Consider the following 19558-nt stretch of genomic DNA (forward strand, 5'->3'; position numbering starts at 1 on the left):
TTCTTGGTTTCTTTTACATGTTGTTTCCTTTGACTGACTGTTTTTGTAGACACGGGGAACTTTTCTAATAATATTCAGCAGCTCAATTAATTAGCGAAACGTTGAATTAAGTGCAGCTGTAAAAACGCTCAATGAAGCAGTCTGAAACGTTCGTATAGCGATTTGTTTACATTTGATTGTTGCCATACGGTAATAAGTAATGAGAACGATTTCTGCACCTTGCATGTTAGCGTTTTACGTATACAGATTATGAAACATTTACTTGATAATCAAAGTAGAATTATGTACTTAAATCGAATGAAAAACAATTCAATAAAAATATCTTTGGTGTGTGCTATTATATGTTAATTTTGATTCTAGTTTAATCCTATTGCATTAAAAAGAAAATGACATCTAAAGCTATTTTACGTTAAATAGAGCATAATGTATAAAACATATGCATTATAATAAAAGTAAAATTTTTATTAGCAATTTAGTATATTTTTAGCAAATACTTAACCCACTAAACTCGAGGTACTGCATTGGCGGTAGTTGCGGCATAGCTTTATTTATAAATAATACTTATATTTTTATATTCATTACTTTATGTCGATTAGTTTAATTGCATATTCCATTCCTTCAGGCTTCCATCCGAAAAGGATAATCTACTAAAAATCTTTTGTAAAAAACAGTCATTCGGTGGTAGTAACTTTAATTAAAATCATTAATAATTCAAGATGACTGTACGGCAAAGCTAGAGTGTGAATTCCTATATCAAATTAAATAGTTCTAAATATTTATTATATATAAATTCTAACAGAATTTAGCTTGACGAAAATTTAATTAAAGTAATTTTTGTATTTTAATTCTTTTGGAGTTTTCAAATTCTACCATTATTGTCAAATAATAATCTATCGAAGATTAAAAATGAAAATTTTCAATAGCGTTTATTTTAACTAGTATAACGAAGGACAGCTGAAAATAACAATTCGACAAAATTGCGATGCGCGTGATTACACCAAGTTAAATATTTATAAATATGTTTCTAAAGTGTATTTAAAGTAAAGTATTTAGAGTTGGACGTAATGTTAGTTGCTTAGGTAAAATAGAAATACTTAATTTCATATAAATCTTTTGGAATTCTATAAAATAGAATAGAATCTTCTCTCAAGAATTTTCTATCCATAGAATTCTTTTGGAATTCTCCATAGAATTCTTTTGGAATAGGCGTAGAAACACTCATCATGCCATTCATCTGTGATTCAACCATTTCTAATGCTACCAATTTCATTAGTCACCGTTTATAAAGCAGGGGTTATTTTCTTACCACTTCTCTGAAGAAATTCTATATTAGAACAATAATTTTCAGTTATTTTCATTAAGCCGTATTTCAAAGAATTAGAAAATAATAAGGGAATAAATAGAAAATAATAAAATAATAATCAAATAAAAATGAAAACTGTACAAATCATACCGATAAAGCAGCAGTTTCTAATAAATGAAAAATCATTGAAGTAGTTCACCGTTGTGACATTCATTTTATTACATAATTGAAAAGATATATCTGCCATTCCATAAAAAAAGAAATCCACTTACTTAACAGAGGATTAGACATGGACGAAGAAAAGCGACGAGCTATCTAATAAAAAATACAAGTCCCTTTTCCTCTTACCGAAGGGGTAAAGTGTTACATTATAAATAAAGGTCTACTTGAATGAATAGAAATTTATCCAGAACTGTATATAAATTTTAAAAAATAGTATTTTAAATAGATTTAAACAAGCAAAATTTTATGCACAATTCTTTATAGACTTTATTAGGCAGAGTAGAATATTTTTTTCATTCTAGAAAATCAGCTTGTAATTCACATATTTATTAGAAACATTATAATACAAAAATTTGGCTAAAATCAGGTTGATCTAGGCTTTTCATATTTAATAAGTATGAATTTTGCTGTTTACGCAATCTGATGCAATATATGATGCACCTGATGCAGATATGAGGATGTATGATGTATGATGAGTTAACTAATGATTTCTTAGAACTAAAATTAGCGTTTATCGACTTAAAAAATTTAAATTTTTCAAAGTTTCCGAATCGTCCATAAAAGCTCTTAAAACTATAAGAAACAAGAGAAAAAAGAATTGGAAGTTCTCAGTTAACAATATCTTATTTTATGTAAAAAAATTATTCGAATAAAAAATAAAATTCAAACTATCATATTAACTTAAAATCGTAATCTTCATGGAAATTATAGGCACTGTATATGGAATGCTATTTCTGGATTTAATTTGATAAATATGATTCAAAAAGTGAAAAATATATGAGTAAAACTGGCTAAGAATGTTTGAAAAACGCTAACTTAAAGTTGTAATTTATAAATGCAATCTCTCCTATTCATTTTAAACTATTATAGCTAAATGCAAAATTTTTGAAACTTGAATCATTTGGAGTTGAAACTTCAAACGATGTGGCATATAAAAATATTCAGAGCAAGAAAAAACTGTCTCTGGAGTTTCCGTCATATTAAAAATTTTTGAAAACAAAAATAATTACCAAAATCAGTTTGATTTATGGAAATTTGTCTAATTTAGCCAAATAACTTTTCTTGGATTTTTAACCCCTTACCTGCCGAGGATAACTTGAGAGATTCGAACACCAGTGCCACATATATATACACGTATATAGTTGCGAGACGTATACATACGCCAGGGGCAGTTAACACATTGATTTAGGGAGACGTATATATACGGCAGCGGCAGGCAAGGGGTTAATTATCAGTTGTCAATGTATGCATTTTCCTTTATTTTGAAACTTGATGGTGGTGACAATTTTCTGATGAAAGAGGGTTTCGGAAAAATTTTTAAACAAAAACGTGTCGCAAATTGAAAATGCCTCTGTTACACGCACAAGTTATCGATTTTTTTTTTTTTTTTTTTTTGCTTATATCCAAAAGGATACCATTTAAAGATATTTAACTAATTTGGCAAAATAATTATTCTTTTATGTCAAGATTAAAAAAAGTAATGAAAGACAGAAATCATTTATTACAAATGTTCAAGTACCGAAATCGTTTATTACAAAGGCGAAACCAACTAGTTCGATTAGATTACAGTTGAACCACAGTAATGCGATAAAGAAACGGGTGGTTAGTTACCTACAATAAATATCTCTTTACCGTATTTGTGAGGCTAAAACATTTTAAATCGAAATTAATGCTTCAAAATGTCTTCGTTTGATGATAAAGTTCTAAAAGTAACATTCCACGCTTCTCCCATGATCACAGTTAAAAATTACGAACTTGTCATCCTTAGCCTTTGAGCAGCATCAGGATGGAATTTTAATCTAAGAAATTGAATCTGATTAGGTTTCATTAATAATCAATTGTTTTCGTGGCCAAATATACCACTTTATGATTGGAAGATTTATAGAAAAAGGCGTTACTTTTTTCTATACCATATCATTTCAACATCTGTACTTCTTTGCAACAGCAATTTCCATACCATCAGTTGATAAAATAAAATAATATTTCTATAAAATTTAAAGTAATATCAATATGGGAAAGAAAGCCGTAGAAATGTTGGATAATTTTTGAACATATACCTATTAGGATTTTATAGCACGTCATTCGATTGCAATTTAAGAGATTAAATTCATATCAAGAGTTTTGCTTATAAATATTCAACGTGGTTCTAACACATGTAGTAAAACGTATAGCATCTGGTCGAACAGGAATTACTCTTACAATTTAGAAAATTAGCTGCTGAATTTGAAAATCAAGTAAAATAGCATAAAAGCCGCCAAAAATAACAGAAAAATTTTCCTTCATGAAAATGACAACATTAATTTTATCAATTTGCCTATATTCCAATAAAGCAGAGAGAGTGGGAAAACAGCCATGAAAACTTTTTTCCTTGAAATGGCGTCACAAGTTGGAAAAATTAAAGAAGCCGTGATCTAAGTCATAAGTTATGAAACATAATCTAAGAAATAAATAACAGGAAACGGGTATTTTCCATGATATGCTGATTATTTTTACCATGATGTTCTCTCTGCGTAAAGCATCATACATGTTAAAAATGACAAAAGATAAATGTAGTATTAAGTGGTTATTTATAGCTATATATTCTGCAAATTTTGAAAAATTCATATTATTTCAATAAAATTGAAGCATAATAGAATTTAGAAATCAACAATTAAGAAATCATCAATCGTATTTAATTACTTTGCTCAATCTTTGCGTATTAAAAAATTGATATTTTATGCAAATAACATAGAGGTTTAATAAATAAGGTTGTTGATGAATTTATTCAATGCCATCAGAAATGATTTCCTCAGAATGGAATTATTTCAAATGGCATTGAATAAACCATTTGGATCAATTAAAATTTTGAAATTTTATAAGGTTGCAATTGCGAAATGTAAAAAGGCAGCAATATCTAGAAATAGAATTCTTGAAATTTCTTAAGAATGTAAATACAAAACCTCATTTCGTTTTTTGACGCAAAATTTTTCTTCGGTCACTGACGTGATGTCTTAGTAAAGAAAGTTTTTGTTCACATTGAAAGCTTTTTCATACCGCAATTTCATTTTTGTTTTGTTAATCTGTAAGAAATGATGCATTTTTACTTTCGAGAATGTTCTTTGTAGCTCGGTTTTGGGGAAGGCGATGAAAATGATCGACTTTTTTCATGAACTCGTTCCTCTAGAGTTTTTTCTACTAGCGTGGGAATTACTAAAACTCGTACATCACTTGGAAAAACCGGAGTTCTGTCAGCAATTTGAAGTTCATTTAAATCAATTAAAGTGGTTTTGTTTTAAATATATATATATATATATATATATATATATATATATATATATGATGTTTAAAATAAAATGTTAATTATAACTAACGTTAAATATATATATAACTAAAACTAACAAAACTAACGTCCGTTTACCTCGCGATATAACTGCAAAAGAGACAGAAATTTTTCCCTTCATTCATTTTACTATGACATTTTTATAGGGATTTCTTTGCCGTGCGTCAATTTAGGTAAGAAAATTTTAGCTATCTTTAAAAGAATGTGGTAAGCATTAGAAATTTTTATCCCTTCTCTCTGAGTGAGGGAAATGTAAGTCATCAAGTTATTTTTTTGAGCACATGTAGAATTAATTAAATAGAAAAGTGGATATTGGATCAGGGAATAAAATTTTAGATTGAAGTTAATATGAGCTAAATTAATGTAAAATTTGACATTAATTAAGACTTTAATTAGATTAAGAGATATCATTAACCATGGTTTTAAAAAATATAATTTAAAGAAAGATCTCTTAGAGATTTCACACTAGAAATATCAAAAATATTAGGCAGATAAACTATAAATATAGTCTCAAAATTGTATGCTTAATGTTTTATTGAGTGCAATATTTAAAAAATTAAAAAATTAAAATCAACAGTATTATGTTTATTACTTCATTATTAGCTTACTACTGCATTGTTTGCCAACCAAATTAGTAGACGTTAGTAACTTTACACATTTTAATCATATCTGCAATTTAAAAGCATAAAAAGTAACATTTCAAGAATGATTACTTTGCCCTGAAAACGAAAAACTACTTAAAAAATTACTTTTCACGAATATTCTTTTATAATGATTATATATTTTTGAGGGCATTCTTCATTTCCTCATATCTACCGCTATACATGGTTTTGAGCATGTTTAGAAATGGTAAGGCAGCGTTTGAGAACATTTTTAGTTAACAGTTTACTCACATTTACGAAACTCCATGATAAATTCGGTAGGATCTCTAAATGAATAATAGCAATTAAATTATATTTTCCCGCGATTTGGACATTATGTTACATTGTCCAAAACGAAAAGTTAAAAGAAAAGCTTTAAATAATTTATTTTTTAACCACCTATAACAGTAAGCTGCAGTTGCGTTACGGTAAGACACCATCAGCATGGTGTCAATTCATGTAGCATCACAGTCAAATTATAACACAATTGCGGTTGCCATTTAATTATACGCTGCTCTGTGCTTCATAACAGTCCATTTTTTCCTTCCCAAAAAATGAGAAAGGCATTCAAAAATTTAGCTGGAGACACAAATAAGTACAATTAACGTTGATCACATGAGCGCCAATTCACTATACTCTAAGTAAAAGTCAGATTAAAAAAGAAATGGCTCTACAGTCGAGAAATATATAATAAATTAAAAAAGAAAGAAAAAAACCTTCACCAGTGACCGAAATAAAAACGAAAAGGCCAAAGTTTACCTCAGATCATCTATCTCCACAAGAAAGTAGATTGATGGGAAATGCGATCTTTAGTAGCGAAAGCAAGTTTGTTTCGGAATTTGTCAGTTTCCTTCCTTGTTCGTACATTCAGGAAAGTAATTCCCAGAATTACAACGTTACACAATAAAGACATTAATTTTGATTTTGTTACATCACAGGACGAAGGAGAAAGAACAAAAGGAAATAATGAATTTGATTGAAAAAATTCCTTTTACACGCTTTTAGCTTGGCTCTTTATGTTCGAAACGATGGAATTTTGTAGAGTTTTCAGTCCATGATGTACTAGAGTTTTGAAATTTTGTAAAATTGTGTAATATCGATTAGAGAACACTATTTTAGCATTTTCATAGCTTAATTCTCAATTAATTGAATAATTTAATTATATTTTGATCGCATAAGAGAGAAGCTAAGTGGTAATTTAAAAAAAAACAATTGATTGAACGATTATAAGAATTTCAAAATAATAATAATAATAATTATTATTATTATTATATGAAATTTTTAAAAATTGATTATACAATTACACGAATTTTAAAAAAATAAACACACGATTACTTAAAATTTAACATACTGGGTGTATATTAAAGACCAAGGAAATTTAAGATATATATAAAAGACCAAAAAGCAGAAAATAATAAAAATAAAAGTCTTTAAAAGGGCATTTTTGTTGGAGTGCTAAAAAATAGAAAACATTTTATTTTAAATTGGGAGGTCGAGGCAAAAATCATAATATCGCGAGAGCCTGAAAAGAATACTCAACGGAAATTAAGAAAACGATGATTGTAGTAAAAAGAAAATTTCTAAATAATCAATCATTACGAATTAAAATAATTTACTAATGGGGTTAAAATTCCATTTTGTTTACAGCATTTATAACTGCATTTAATGTTTTTACGATTTTTGCTTTAACCTCAAGAATTTTGATTAAAAAATCTCGACCTATGATTTATTCTGAAGTCCTACAACGTTAAAAATGAAAGAAATAGAAAAATAATAAGCAACATGAAACCTTTAATTGCGGCAATTCCAGTTCCTTGGGGAATGTGAAAAAATATTAATTTAAAGTATAAATCTTTATGATTAGATGAATGGAAAAGTAATACTTAAATTAATCATTTTCCGAAAGATTTGCAGATGCGCTTATCTTATATCTCATAAAAAGCCGTCAGATATCAAGGATTAAAAAACCATCGTCATCGGGAAAAAAACAACATAACATCCTTTTTTTCGATGATTGTAGGTATTCGAGAAAAAGAGTTTTTCCAAAGAAAATTATATTATCAAAGAAATGAAAATGAAGAGATCAAAAGACAAGAAATGATAAACGCATATTTTCTAATATATTTTAGTACCGAGATTCTGAAAACCAATGTTTCTCTGTTAATACCAAATCTAACCTTAAGGGAATTGTTATTTTATTATGAATTAGGACAATAAAAGTAGATAATTTTTTATCATGTCTAATTAATGAATTAATATATATATAACTGTAAAAGAAAACTTATTTTTTAATTAATATGTTTATGCTAAATAAACCTCTTGCAATTTTAAAGACTTTGAGAATTGATGGCAACTACTTACATGATTGCGTGCTACACATGGTTAGAAATTTGTCGAGTTACCGACATGGCTTGATAGTAGAGTAAAATTGAAGAGGTACGAATGCTACTGCTTCTGGTTCAAGACTCAATTTTATTTATGGATAAATATTGTGTGTAAGATATATGATGCCCATTACATAGTTAAACAGCTTCACGTTGGCAAGATATGGAAGTTTGACAAGTGAAAGCCTTTCTCGGGTGTAATTTTCATCATCCAGTTAGAATTCAAATATTTAAATCTATCTACAATAACTCTTAAACAACTCTAGAACGGAACGTCAACCTAACAAACCAAAATGAGCGCTGTATACATTCAATATATTTAAAATACAAATTTAAAAATTTTAGAAAATATCTGCTTCCCAAGCAATTGAATATGAAAATAATTCTGGTTTTGCTGAAAGCAGAACAAAAAAAATATTTAAAATTTTAATTTAATTAATTTAATTTAATTTTAAATTAATTAAAATTTAATTTAATTTAATTTAATTTTAAATTAATTAAAATTTAATTTAATTTAATTTAATTTTAAATTAATTAAAATTTAATTTAATTTAATTTAATTTTAAATTAATTAAAATTTAATTTAATTAATTTAATTAAAAATAAATATTTAAAATTTTAATTTACTTGAACTGAATCAATGATCTGAAAGAAAATCATTTTGCAAACATAAATTCAATGAAATGTTAACATATATCAAATTTTATTTGCAATATTTATTTTCAACCGAATGAAATGATTTATTGTCTATTATAATACAATTTACTACCACATTTTCAAGTTTGACTTATATCAACTATTTGAACTTCAATGCAATAATTTCAAATCATTTTTAAAAGTATATGCAACTGTCAGAATTAAAAAATGTTGTTGTATTGTTATGAAATTAGTTTTGAAACAAACATGAGTAAACGCCCTAACTATAATTATCCATTGTTACAAGCATCGCAATTAGATTTGTGGAAAGTAGCAGAGCTTCAATAACTTAGTCAGGATTATTTTCTAACCAAAAAATTTTCTACAAGTTTCAAATCTCCAACAATAGTTAAATATAAAAATGCAGCATTTTAAAAGGACCCGATTTAAAGAGTTCAGCCTTCACTATAATTTTATTTCACTGACCTAATATTCACTTTAAAAATAAAGTTTTGTTACCTTAAATTCTTGCCAGTATAAAAACAATGCCTTATTTTCGTATCATGGCTTGTTCAACCCCATAAAATGATGCGCTATTCAGTTCATAAGAGTTTTTAAAAAATGCAGATAACTTAGCCTACATTTGAAGTTTTATGCAGGCTATGGTTATTATATTAAATAATTTGTACCAATACCTTTCGACTTAAAATATGAATGTGTCAGAGTTTTTCATATGATATAGACACATTGTCCTAAAAATGAAGCTTAGTAACTAATAAATTTAATTTTCATTCACCTAAAGATAATTCTAATGTCACGAGTAAAAATTTATTGCTTAAAAGCAGAGAAATTTCCGTAGATCCAGAAAAATTGATTGACAAGGGGTGGAATTTCAACTATCAAACAAATGGGAATAGTCTATATCGTATTAAAGGAAAATAATAAAAGAAGACATTTGCGCCAGAATTAATTTTCAATTACTGGTATATATATATATATATATATATATATATATATATATATATATATATAAAATTCTTACAAATAGAGCCATAGTGGAGAGATAGGCCTTGACGAGCGCGCAGACGGGAGTGAAGGCGAAAAAATATCAATTATAAAAGTTTAAGGGTTAGATTGATATTATTTGCTATGAAAATAAGAAAGAACTCAAGATGTGGTTGATTGAAAATTGCCGGTTATTCAAAGAGTTTTTAGAAAATATTGTAAGTCATAATTTAATTACCGCTGTGATGCATTTAATTTACTGTGCTAAACAGTTTCATTGATACATCTCATTCAAACTTTACTTTAAAAAAATTACATAATTTTTATCAAACCTAATTATAAAATTTACGAAGTTCTGTTAAAAAAATGCAGGAAGGTAGTTTACCAGTGAATGAAATATTAGCAAAAATGCAGCACTTAGGCAGACCTAGGATCGGCAATGTTGCTAGATACTCTCATTGTTACTCTGCAAGCAAAATGCCGCTCTCCTAATTTAAGCTTGTCATTTGCTAACCTTTTTTATTTCTACAGGAATTGGAAGGCATATAATAGTTACTTCTTATAAATGGCGCTTTTTACTTTGAGTAACATAAATTTTATGAAATGATTAAAAAAAAATAGCGTCTTTATGCTTCTACAACAGTTCACGATGGAGAAAAGGTAACGATCTATATATTCAGGCAGGACATTGTGTTCGAATTCTTCTGGAAAGGGATTTGTAGAAATTAATTAATTGGCTTTTTTTATGGAGTTATTTAATTTACAATTCTTGGATTTTCGGTAATATTTTTGGATATTATAGTGAAGGCTTTTGTACATTTTTCAGTTGCATGTGCGTTCTTCTGAGTATAGAATACAATTTGTTCGCTGGGCTCTTAATATTATATCCGTAATAAGCCTAATTGTGTTATTGTAAACCTGATTTTACGTTGCATCCCTAAACTAATGACACTCATAAGTGAAAAAATGCACACCTACAGCCAAAATCCTCTTATAATTTCAATTAAAAATTACTCACTCAATTAATTTTTGTATCAACATAAAAAGTTCTTTTTTATTTGCATTCTAATTCTTATTTCGTAAATATAATAGTGAAAAATTCCTCGTCGGTTGTATATTTAGATTTTATATCGCCGTTTAAAAATAGGAATCGCTATAATGGAAGGAAATAAACTGCAAGCACATACAGCGAAAATCGCCTTTAACAGTTTTTTCATAATATTATAATTTAAAAGAGAAAAAGTAATTTCTTGGATATAGTGTTACTTTCCACAGTTTGGTACATTCTTCTTCTGTCATGCACACAGACACACAAGGCTTTCCACAAATTGGAATTATGCGAATTGCATAAATATTAAGCAATCTACGCGTGTCTTTGCTGCTAATAAGGCAAGCAGGAGCTTAAAAGTAACATTTCCAAGTAACTTCTAAAAACACACACGATTAAATCAACTTAAAAATGGAAAGTATGAGAAAAAAATTCTAATTTTTCCTGAACATTTCTTCATATTATAAGATATTCACTTGCATAGCATTTGAATTTTGTTTGCATATGCTTTAGATTCAAAAAGAAGATAACTTTCCCTACTGTTATTCAAGCCTTATCAAATCGTTTCCTAAGGAAAAGGAAAACTTTAATTATGCCACGGACGTTTTCTCGTTCCGTGCTTTCTATCTTTTGAAACCATCAAATTAAATGTTTTTGATTAAAAGACCTAAATAAAAGGTTCATTTGTGTATTTAATCTTGTCCGCCTTGAAAAAGCACAAGAAAGTCAAGTTAATCTTAATGAAGTGTTTATTCATCAGTTGCGGTTGGGGCGTATGCAGCCTTTTATATAGTCGGATCGGGAGAATTACATAATTCTGAAGCAATTGCAGCGAGATGATAAGTATAATTAGCTTATCTTGCAAAAGAATTACGATAAAACATTCCATCATAATTATTATATAGAAATACTGAAACCAGATGCAAACTAAGGCACGAACATGGTTATGGAATATCAAAAAATATAGAATAAAAATAAAATTATAAAAACCAGATAATAAGTAATGGACAAATATGGTTCCAGAATATCCGAAAATGAAGAATACAAATAAAATTATGGAAACCAGATAATAAATAATGGACAAATATGACTCCAGAATATCCGAAAATGAAGAATACAAATAAAATTATGGAAGCCAGATAATAAATAATGCATAAATATGGGTGCAGAATGTCAGAAAATGAAGAATACAAATAAAGTTATGAGAACACGTCTGTAAATAATGCATGAACAAGTTATTATGGGTTATAAAAAATGTAGAAAAAAGAAATGTTAGAAATCAGACTTTAAATAATATACAAATGTATTAATCGTATAAAACAAAAAGAAGTATAATAATAAATTATTGGGAATGGGATGGTAAATAATACACAAAATATAAGAAAAATGCAAAAAAAAAAAAAAAAAAAGAAATTTTGAAAAACAGGTAATAAATAATGCACAAAATGTTATTATGGAGAATCAGAAAATTCTGGAAGAAAAATATAATGGTACTTTTTATTAGCATTATAATAAAACTTATTAAAGTTATAGATTATATATAACAAATTAACGATTTTAATTCCTCTACAGGGACTCCAATGTGATAAAAGAAATTCTGTGACTTGATTCCTTATTCCAAATGCATGCATAAAAATTAAAATGAAATAACCGTTGCAGGATTGTAAAATGATAAACAAATGGAAATTAGACAAATGGCAAAATGATAAAAATGTAATAAAATGTTTCGATTTAAATTGGCTCTTGACTTTATTTGGCTAATGTTGAAGGGTGAAAGATTCTCGTCATTGTTTCTAATATCTTATTAAAAGTTAGAGATTAACTAATCAGTACATAAGTGTCAGAAAACTGTGCCATCTTGCTAAGAGTTTGAATCTGAATCGAGCTCTTATTGTTTTCACGATCCTACTTAGGATCAGTACTTTACTATCAACAAATAACTTGATATTTTAGTACATATCCTAATTTGGACCATAGGAAATTAAAACCATATATAACGTAGTTTGGTCATTTTGGACTTAGGAAATGTACCTTATTTTGATCATAAAATTTGTTACGCTATTTATAGAAAAGATTTCAATCATAAATGCAAGTAGAAATTTTTACACATAAAAATCCTATAAAAAAGATAGAAAATGGAATTTTTAGTAAAACTTGTTCATATAAATGAAAAACGGCAAACAAATTTTCACATGACAAAAGAACAGGTGTTCTTGGATAAGATTTGTTATAATGGTATCGAATATTTATAGAAGGCCTCTCTGATTCTTGATATTAGTCTTCTAAATTGCTTCTTAAATGTTAAGTTTGACAACTGCTAATTTAGGTCAACTTTCTTCAACAGAAAGAACATGCCGGAGAATAAAAAATTACCGGATATCAGTACGACTATTTTCTTGCTTAGAGCAATATTTCACTTAGCTATCGTTTTATCAGACACGTTCCAACATTTTCCTTTGACCTATTAAGATTTTCCTTATTTTAAGTACCATTCGTTTATTACCTACAAAACTGAAATCGCTGAATAAGATTCGGGAGGGGGGATTACAAACTATTGCATAATTAATACAGAACTAAACAGTGTAAAACAGTGGCTTAAAATCTCAAATTTTATTACAGGCTGTTAACAATATTTGAGTAATTTTTAGTAATTAACAAATCGCAAATATAATGTTAAGTAAAAGTTTATAACATTTTTTCTAGATAACTCTCGTTGAAACAAACATGTCTTATTAACTGGATTTCTCTCGAAATCTTCTTTTTATACTATACCAACTCTTTTTTTCGTCTCTATTTATAAAACAATACTAAATGATTTTTTTTATTATTGTCTCTGTTGTATCAAAAAGCCTAAAATCAAAAGCGCTGATAACTTTTCATTATTGCAAAAAACCTGTATAGGTGTAACTAATCTACTTTCAAATTGTTGTAGGTTATGAAATAACATATGCTGCTCATGATTCTAGCTGTTGCATCAAAATTTCAAATGTTTTTCTCTATGTGGGGTTTAACTCATTACATTTTGATACGACAGTGTCGATATACTGTTATTGAGTGTCTTCAGATTGTCATTATCACCGCTATGTATTTTTCATAACACTTTACAAGCATGAATTTTTTTAGTTTTTGTTTCTGTTTTTAAAACTTGCGCGTGCTCCTCTTCTTATCGCACTTTTCTGAATCAGTTTTGATAAATTATTTTCACTCGACACTATATCTTTTGAATCGCACGAAACTAAAACCAGTTATTACATTTTTAGGCTCAATTTTATTGTCATTTATTATATATCAGCCGGATCTGGCTGTATTAAACCACAAGAAATCAAACAACACAAAGTTTATAATTTTGAAAACTTTTAGTTAAACGTTGTTTTTACCTTTTAAACTATCACATGTTCCTCTCCTTATTACATTTTTCTGAATCTTTCTTGAATTTATTTTCACTCGATGGCTTACCTTTTGAATCGCATGAAACTAAAACCAGTTTTTTTAACTTTTCAATTTCCTTTTATAGTTTCTATTATATATTTGCCAGATCTAGATTTGTTAAATCTCAAGTAATCAAGCAATTTAAAATATATTATTTTGAAGCTGTTTTTGTAAAATGTTGTTTTTGCCAGTAAATGGCCCGTTAAAAATATCTAAAAATTATGAATTCAAAGTTTTTTGAATTTATATTAATATAATTGACATATATTATTCGAAATTATTCTTCAGAAAACGGTATAAAACAGGAAATTATGGATCTAACCAACCTTTTTCGTAACGATCAAAATTTCCCTTTGTGAAGCTGAAATTAAAAGTTACGAGGGCTATAAATTTAACAATTCTCTGTTCACATTGATTAAGCTTTACGAAACAATCCTTCATCTGAAAATTTCGAAATTCTACAGTGTTTTTTGTGACCAAAGCCGGGAAAGGTCTTTAGGATGATGGCACGATACGATACAGTAAATAAACTAATGAAAGTGGTGACAAACTAGGTTACTAAATATCTCTCATTTTATGTCATATTTATTTGTAGATAAAAATGATCGATTTATTTACCGACATAAAATAATCATCTGTTCATACATTTTCGAAATATTTAAAACTTTAGGAACGTTTTATCTGATACTATATCTTTGTCTGCACATTATAAAAAGAGAAATCGCATTTATTTCTAAATCTAACGTTTTCAGAATACAGTTAAGCTTGAAATTAAACTTAAATTATTCATATATTTTATCTGAAGTTGTAAGTTAGCAAGTGCCATTTACAGCATATTCTCAAATTGCTGGTAGCATGCATACACTTCGAGGCAGGTGATTCTCTGTTCCGCATGAGCACCTTCATAATATTTTCAGCATTAATATAGCAACATCATAATTAATGAAATCTATTATTTTAAAGTTTAATAAATTATAGCAGACGACAGATTTTAATTTTGCATTTCGTAATAACTTAATTGTTTTATGAACATTCTTTTGAACAAATCTTTATTTTCTGCAAACCCACTTAATTAATTCAAGCATCAGACAGACAGTTACAGTATTGGATTCCATTTTCTCTCTCTCAGTAAAACGGTTTCTGTATGACACTGCTATTGGATAGAAGAACGTGTCATTGGAAAAATCCATTAATTATATTTCTGAAATGCGAGGATTATTTGAAATCCAACGCACTGAAAACCGTGACTTCTCATCCGCATTCTCTTACTGGCACTAGTACCATAGTTTAAATTTAAGTAAACTATCTATGGATTAAAATCTTCATTGATTCACTGATTTCTTTTTACAAAAAAATCTTATATCCGTGATCAAGTTAAGATAAAACACAACAGACAATTTTAAAATAAGTTGTTTGTCCAGTAATGGGCGCAGCATGCTTTTCAAACTCCAGTTTCATATTTCACACATTCCTGTACTGTTTTTGATTTTGCGTAAATAACCAGTCTTTCAGTGCCTTGAAATGACGAAATTTTTTATTATGATAATCTATTTTCACATGTTACATTTTCAAGGTGTTAAAATTCTAACCAAAGTCTTTACATTGCGACAATAAAAGCCGTTAAACAGGAAATTGATTAAAGAAACAATAAAGAGTGGAAAAACTTAGTTAAAACAACAAATTTATAGAAAGCGAGTTTGAAGCTATAGAATAAAATAAAAAAGAATGGAGATCGAAGCAGTGGGGGTTTTCTTTTCTCGTCTTTGTCATATACTTCCACATTATAGAGCGCTTTATGATTAGTTAAAGGAATTATTATTGTGAAGGGAGATGTGTATACATTTTGAAATAGTACTTATTCTATTTGACTGTTATTAACGATCGAATTAATGGGGGCATTCTGCTCTCTTCTTTCTTGTATATTTCCAGAATATAGCACGCTTTATTTTCAGCTAAAGGAAGCATTGTAAAGGGAGTTGAGTATGCATTTTCAAATAGTACTATTCTTTTTGACCGTTATTAACTATAGAATCAATGAGTACATTCTTCTCTCTTCTTTCTCGTACACTTTCACAGTATAGCGCGCTTTATGATTAGATAAAGGAATTATTGTAAAGGGAGATGAGTATGCATTTTGAAATAGTACTTATTCCGTTTGACCGTTATTAACGCGATCGAATCAATGGGTGCATTCTGCTCTCTTCTTTCTTATATATTTCCAGAATATAGCGCTCTTTATGCTCAGCTAAAGGAAGCATTGTAAAGGGAGTTGAGTATGCATTTTAAAATAGTACTATTCCATTTGACCGTTATTAACTATCGAATCAATGAGTACATTCTTCTTATTCTCTTCCTTCTCGTACACTTCCACAGTATAGCGCGTTTTATGATTAGTAAAAGGAATTATTATAAAGGGAGATGAGTATTCATTTTGAAATATTACTTATTTTACTAATAAAAATATAATCAGTAGAAGCATTCTCCTCTCCTCTTTTTCATATACTTTCAAACTAGCACGCTTTATGCTTAACTAAAGGGAGTATCACAAAGAAAACTGAGCACGTATTTTGAAATAGTAGATATTCCTTTTACCGTTTTGGTCGAAAATTTGAAGCAAATCTACAAATTTGATGTAAATGTTACATAAGAAAAATTTATCACTATAGCTTAAAACGTCATTAAGTGGTCACATTCACACGAACATGTAAAAACAGACAGATAGACAGTGAGCCATTCGATGGACTTCAGATCTGCAATTATATTGAGATTTGCAAACCACATCCCATATTTCATTTATCTGTCTCACTGTATAGTTGAGTTAACATGTTATCATAAAAATGAAGAAACGGGAAAAAGTATAAAAATAAGTTTTGAATAATAAAGAAAATTCAGAATTCAAACCTTTTTTTAATAGAGAAGTAAGAGATTGGAATTATGAAACAAATATTGAATAAAATGTGTTTATATTTTCAAAATAAATGTATGAAAAGGATGAGTGGTTTTGACGTACCAAATATATTTTAATTAAATATCAAAAGCAATGAGTCATATTTTATACATATATAATGCTTTTCATACAGCTTTATAAACATATTTTAAAGAAATATTAGCCATTTTTCTAAAGTGAATGAAGATATATGCAGTTTTCTGAAACAAATTTTCATACAAAAAAACGAATAAGAAACCCTCGATCGCAAAATCCTGATTATAAATTACACAGCAATTAAATGAGTTCAACAAAATATGCAGTGCGTGGAGCACACATATACAACATAAGTTTTTGAAAGTTATTTACCGAATTCAGATGCATATATCCTGTTTCTTGAGTACATTCACAACTCATTTGTTTGCTAGACATAGTATTTTTACATTAAAACACTGGAATTTTAAACATAACGAATATAATGTCTAACTGCTTAAAATTCACTAGAGAATTTAAAGAGTAAAACATCTTCGGTATCGCAAGTCCTGTTAAATTTATACGAAACATTGGCAGAGCCTACAAAAGCGGAATAATTGAAACTGGGAATGCATGCAAATTGGATGATAAGCAAGCTATCATTCCACCTTCATTTATCTAAACCAATGAACTATCGCAATTTAACATCAAAATAGCATGTAGTCTTCACTTATTCCCACTAGAGTGAAAAGCTAGCGTTATTTCCATCAGTGTATAGTTTTTTCTCGCTCATATAACAAGAATCCATGCAAACGGAATGGTTAAAGTATTATCTTTTCCATCAGTCCCTATCTCAACCAATGAAACAATCCAGCTTAACATGTTAAAAACCTTATAATCCACCAGTGTTTTTATTGTAAAGTGAAAACTAACGGGTTTCTTTTTTCCCACCATGATAAAAGTGAATTATTTTCACTTAAGCTCGCTAAATTAAACTACATCAAAAGAGAACATATAATTTTAAAAAGTTAGACGTACATAAAATCTTACTTCGGATTGGGCTTTGAAAGCTATATAGTTCACTTGAATGAATAATTCTTGAACTTAGTTTTTTTATTAGTCATATTTTTCTAAGAGAATCAAGACAAATTCTTCTGCATTCAGTTTTGAAAGAAAAGTATTGTAAACGCAATAAGAGATTTATAAAATTCAGGTTTCAGTAGAAAAAGTGCTAAATATTTCAAGAAAAAAGTATTTTAAGAAGGGAAAGTCAATCTGAATTCAAAATCAAATCATGGTCCAACACACACTGATTATGTTGGAGGTTTCAACATTTTATTTTTTATAACTATTGGAGTAATAGGGACCGAAGTTTCACATAAAATTCGATGAATTTTACGAATAATTGACAGCCTAAATGGATGATAAAAAAGTTCTAAAACATTTTAGCCAACTTCTGTTCAGAAGATACTCAGTTAAATTCCTTACTTTGCTTAATCATTAAGATTCGTTGGACAACCTAATTGTGTGACTGAGAATTCTAAAATATGTGAGCCATTTTTTTTCCAATTGTAACAACTGAATTTTTGTGGACTTCTTTTTAAAAAATGATTTGAAATTTCAGATTCACCATAATCGCATGTTAGAAACATACTTTTGTTATGAAAAAGCACTTTCACAGGGAAAACCAGCAAGAACTACTGATAAAAATAGAGCGCACTGTCGTAAGTTCAAAAGTCTCAAATTCACCTTTATCTGAAAATGTAGTCAAATTTCTTTAATAATTCGTTTTCACCGTAAGAACTATTACTTTTCTTTGACTTGTAAATACAAAATTAAATGAAAAATATTAGAGAGAAAAGATGAATTGCAGAAACGAGGTGACCGTACTGAAATTGAGGTGTTGCAAATATGAGAAATCGACGTTACTCAGCTGTTTTCTAAAGAAGATATTTTATTATTGTATGATAAATAGAAGTGATATTTTATTGCTGAAGAGGATATTTTATTTAAATTTATTGAAGTCAAACAGCCTTCCACTTATGTGATGTAGAAATTTGGTGTGAAAGATGACAGCTCAGGTGTCTTCCTCTCAAAAAAGCACCATACATGATGCTCATCTAAACATTAAGTCAGAATGGATTGTATATAAAATAATAAAGAAATTGGAAATGACATTTTTAAAGTTTAAGCTGACAATTGACAGTTGTTTAAATTATATATTATTGTTATATTAACATTACAGATGACATTTATACAGTTTATTTTAATGTTAAACTTTTAATATTGAGTATACAAGCAGATGACATTTATACATTTTTTTTTAAATCTTGACACTTTTTCATATTGAATACACAAGCATGATAAATCCAACGTAATCTGAAGTCATCATGCTTGTTGACTGAGTATGATAACTCCAGTTTAACAAAAAAACTGAGTTAATAAATTCATTTCTAATTTTTAGAATAAAAAAAGTCGAATACTTCTTTTTAAAATTTAAGAGTTCCATAAATACTTTACTTCCCTCATATATTTATCAGGAAAATAAAAAGAGAAAATTATCTTTCAAATTTCATTTTATATTGTTAACTAGTCATTATTGAAAGAAACACCAAATGAGGATTTTTTTTTCTATGGGAATATAAGGGTGCGATTCCATAACAAAAGTCTCA

The 19558-nt window shown here is 28.1% G+C and overlaps 1 protein-coding gene across 3 annotated transcripts in view; it reads right to left on the minus strand.

The window, feature by feature from the left end:
- Positions 1-19558, minus strand: part of LOC129958683 (uncharacterized) — a 63300-nt gene that overhangs the window by 25424 nt on the left and 18318 nt on the right. Inside the window, exon 1 of one of the 3 annotated variants that reach the window (XM_056071327.1) lies at positions 6245-6285. The exons of the other annotated variants lie outside the window; for them this stretch is intronic. The gene's annotated coding sequence lies outside the window, so the exon portion shown is untranslated. Of the gene's footprint in view, positions 1-6244; positions 6286-19558 lie in introns of those variants that run through there. 3 annotated transcript variants of the gene reach the window in all.

The sequence above is a fragment of the Argiope bruennichi genome, chromosome X1, assembly GCF_947563725.1.
Source record: "Argiope bruennichi chromosome X1, qqArgBrue1.1, whole genome shotgun sequence".
Lineage (NCBI taxonomy): Eukaryota > Metazoa > Arthropoda > Arachnida > Araneae > Araneidae > Argiope > Argiope bruennichi.